Below are 5,050 nucleotides of genomic sequence, written 5' to 3' on the forward strand. Positions count from 1 at the left end.
ATAGAAAAAGATCAAAGGAGCGAATGATCATCCAAGGTTTTCTCTGTGCAACTTTTATTGCTTTGTAACGCTTTGGAAAATAAAACCAGTTACTATTTACAGAAACACACACAGTGTTTGTGCTGCTGCTCACAGCTGGAAGCCCGTTTGGTTTGTTCTCACAGTAATCTCTGCTTTTCTTCACACAGGCACACTAACTAACTAACTAACTAACTAACTAACTAACTAACTGTTCCACACAAAACCAACCAGTGGCTTTACTGGAAACCAGTGCAACCCAATGCTACGTGAGGCCTGTAGAAACCAACAGGCAGCTCGAAATATTTCACAACACAAAGATAAGGCTGCGTTATTAATGCGGACGAGAGGATTTACAACGATGTTTCAGGGCCGTCCTCGGGTCAGTTTAAACAAACAAACAAACAAACAAACAAACAAACCCTTAAATGCACTGAATAAATAAATAAATAAATAAATAAATAAATACTTCAATAAATAAATTCTATTGGTCATAATTGCTGCTTTAAAGTGCTGCTCTATAAAACTCTCACATAAAAAAAACTAAATATCTAAAGTAAACTCGTTTGTTTGCTGATTTGAATCGTTTGCAACATTTAGGTAAAACTTCAAGTGATTCAAATGCAAAACAAATAAAAACAATCTTTCACTTAAACATGTTGTTTTTGTGGAATGTGGTGAATGTCTATGAAAGGCGCTATAGAAAATCCAATATTATTATTATTATTATTATTATTACTTTGTTCATGAGGAAAACAGAGAAGTCTGTTTTCACACAGTGTTTCACGTCCGTCCGTAATCGTCATCGTTGTTTATCCAACGCACAAACACTGCTTTGGATCGTTGACGCGACAAATTTAAAGTGAACTTCAGAGCTAAAAGTGTTTTCAGATCAGTGCTAACTCATAAAGCATATCTAGTAAATATGTCATCCATAAAATAACGTCCCTTTACACTCCTCCCTCTATAGGTAAGAAAAAGATAGCTAGCTTGTGGCTCCAGCATCGCGCTTCACTCGTCACCCACTAGGGGGCGAAAAGTGAGTCACATCGATCCGAGCGAATCTGAGTCACTCACTACAAATATTTGGTTCATTTCAGTCAATATATAATATTTTTATTGTTTTTTATATGATTGTGTATAATCCCTCAGCCCAGGTCCTGTTATCGAGTCCTTTTAGTCCTGAGTGTTCCTGGTTCTTAATCTTAACGTTGTTTCTAGGATTCTGACAGTGAATCCTTTAAAGCTGTGGTTCTCAACCTTTTCAGCCTATGACCCCCAAAATAAAGGTTCTAGAGAGCAGGGACCCCCACTGTAGCTGAAGGTGGTTGAACACAGACATGAACATTGAAGAACAGTCATGTGGAGACAGGACCATCTATAAGGGGGAATAAAGGGGAGAGATTTTTGGGGTCCATCCATAAAGTCAGTAAAATGATGGTCTATTGTTCTATGAATCTGTGATAACCACATTTATTTATTCATCTGAATAATATCCACTGTTATCCAGGAACGTTTATTATTATTATTATAGTCATCTTAAAGAAGGAAATCCTGGTTTTAATCACTAATAAAATAGTTCAAAGTGACCAAAAATGGTGAAAAAGGTGGTGAAATGTGATTTTAAAAACCACAAGAATTAGTTAAATTTGCCAATTTGAGTGGCCAAAAATGGAGAGACAAAGTGGCGAAAAGGGTTCAAAGTGTCAATATTGGAACAATTAGTTTAAACTGGAAACTAATGTGCATGACAAATTGTGAATGTGGTTAAATAAGCATGAAATATGATGAAAAGAGGTTAAAAGTGACAATAATGGGTCAACATATGTGACATTAGTGGAAAAGGTTTATAAGTGAACATGTCTCTGAAAAGTGGAAAAAATGTGCAAAAAAACATTGAAATTTAATGTAGAAGTGTCAGAAATGGGAGAAATGTAGCAAAAATCCATTAAAAGGAGCAAAAAGTGATGAAAATAAGTTAAAATATGGTGAGTTTGGTGTAGTTGCAGAAAAAATGGTAAAAAATAAGCAAAAATGGGCTCAAATTGTTCAAAAAATATCTTAGTTTCTTGAAGGCATCTGGCGATCACCCAGTGTCTCGCGACCCCAAATTTGGTCGTGACCCAAGGTTGAGAACCCCTGCTTTAAGCTACTTTAACGCTGACTATGCTGACTTGACGTCCTTTATGTAGGACGTCCAGGACTCAGAGGATCCATGAGTCCTGACTCGTATAAAGATTCGACTCTTTAACTAATGGTTCATTAACCCAGCAGCGTAACCAGTCCAATGGAAAACGACACAATCAAACTTAATATAGTTCACAGTCTTCTTGAGTGAAACAAACTGAGCGCGTGCAGTTAGAGTCCTCCTCCTCGTCAATCCTTAACCCAGGTTTTCACGTTCTCTCAAAGGTTAAACCAAGTCTTCTGAGCGCAGCAAACAAACACCAGAGTTTGGTTAAAAACGATCAAACCAAAGAGTCATTGATCAGCTCAGAAACCAAAAAACGTTCAACGCAGTAACTCATTAACGCACGTTTAAAGAATCATCCCCAAACGGTCGCCGTAGTAACAAAGGAATGAAAGCACAAAACGTAGGGAAATACATGGAGTAATGGAGTTTTATAATAACCATAGTATAAATGTAGTGATTTCATCACATCATGTAATTATAGATTTGATAATAATGAGGTAATATAATTAAACATAATTACGTAACATATAACATTACATAATTTGTGTTTAAGAGTTACAAAAATAAGGTGCTGTTTATGGTATTGTAATTTATTACTTTATGTAATTTAGAAGTAATATTAGAAGATAAATAATTAAAGTAGTAATGCAGTATTTTAATGTGTTGTAATACAGTATGTAATCCATTATGTAAAGTTTTGTAGTAGTAATGGTATTATTAGTGTAATGTAATGTAGTTTAAATAGTAATAACAGTGTAAGTAATGTAAGTAGCGATTATTGTAGCTAAGCTATTGCTATGCAACGTAGCATCGAGATCTCGTGATTCTAAAAAGTCACAAGATTATCAAGTAACATTTATTTTATTGTTTATTTAATTTCATATTTTAGATTTAGTTTGAAACTTGAAAAGCTCATACAGTTTAAATCCAAATAAATAAATAATAATAAATAAAATATTAAACACTTTTGAATAAATAATCTTAATTTTTAGGTTTTGTAAAATGTCGTCTTGTATCGCATCATGAAATCAGTGTATCGTCCCATCCCTAGTGATAATAATAATAATGTAACTAACCAGTAGTAATAAATTATTAGCTATGACAGGAATGTAATGATTTCATATGATGGAAGTGTAATGCAGCATTCGTAGTAATGTAATGAAAGTAGTACAGTAGTGATGTAATGGGTCATGTGATCCGTTATGTACGTACACGTTGGTTAATTATTAAACCATAGACATCGCAGACGTTCTAATGTGGGAAACGACGATGAATAATAGTGTGTTTAATAGCCATGTTTACACGTGTCACCGTCTAACATCTAAAAGCTTCTCAAAGAAGGCGGAGCTTCAACTTCAAAAGAAGGCGGAGCTTTGACTCCGAAAACAAAAAAAAAAAAAAAACTCAATGAAATAAAAAATAGGATGGAAGTTAAATACATATTGGATAAATATTAACTTCATGTTTTTTACTGTAATAAATATTGTTTATATTTAAACCACGTTAAATGTAATAAAGCATCTGTTTCTGCACGTTTTACACTCGGCTCACACCAAATAATGGCAATTATTTCCCTGTTTGTGCGTTTCAGATTTGTAAAATTGCTTAATGTAAATGTGAGTTAAAGTGCATGTTAGTTTTTCAATTAATCAAATTTATGTAAAATAACTTTTTAACAACAGAAAATATTTTTTAATACCAAAATATTGTACATTTAAAAAAAATCTACAGTAACTATTTTGCATTGATTCTGAATTAATGAATACACGGTTTAATAAAAATCTATTAAAATAATTTAAAGACATTTAAAATCAGAATTTAATTTGGGAAATGTGTTTGGGATTACAAATATTTTTTTATCCACTATATTAATTTCACAGTATTATTATTATTATAATATTGGACATCATTTTGTACATTAAATATGTAATAGGGGTGCGTTTGTATTTAGTGTAAATATGTTTATATAATAATACAGAAATGCAGAAATAGACGTGTCATTTCATTCGTGATTAAACAGTCAGTGGTCTGATCATCAACGCGTCAGATAAATAAATAAATAAATAAATAAATAAATAAATAAATAAAACCAAACTCTTAAAAACGACACACCTGCTGTGACGTGACATTAGACACTAAAGCCAAACTGTGAAAAAGTTTCACTCTTTGGAAAAATAATCCTCAAAAAGTCGAGAAAAAACAAAAAGGAAAAGTCTCAACATGTGGTACAGGACCCAAAAGTGGGACGCGCCATGTTTCCGCTGGGTCTCAAAGCAAGTGGATCTATTTATGCAACAACACGGCGTCTATAAAGCTTTAAAAATTATAACTGTTGGTGAGTTATTTCATTATTTATCTTCAAATAAGATCATCGGAAAGTAAAACCACCTCCACGTGTAACTCAGAACTAGTCCTGGGCAATATATCAAAATTTAAGATATATCGAGATTTCTTTTTTGGCGATATAGAAAATTACAATATCGGCAATAATGATATATTTTATTTTATAGCTTTTTTTGTCTTAAAATACTTGTTTTAGCAGTCGCTGCTTTCTCTACTTTTCAGAACAGCATGAAAATCACAGACGATCACTGAGTGCGTCTTAACCCAAACCTTCATCTAAACAAGCCACGCTACAGAACTCACTCACACGTGCTGTCCCTTACAGGAGAAAAAAGACTAAAGTGGCTCATATTGTGTATCTGTTTGTAATAAATGTGCTAGTGTGGAACAGCAAATTTAACCCAGAAGTGTTGTTATAATCAGACTTCACTAAGTAAAAAATATTGAAATTTATATCGTTTATCGCCATTTTAAGAAAAATATTGAGATATTCAT

This window comes from Gouania willdenowi, chromosome 12 (genome assembly GCF_900634775.1).
Source record: "Gouania willdenowi chromosome 12, fGouWil2.1, whole genome shotgun sequence".
Taxonomy (NCBI): domain Eukaryota; kingdom Metazoa; phylum Chordata; class Actinopteri; order Blenniiformes; family Gobiesocidae; genus Gouania; species Gouania willdenowi.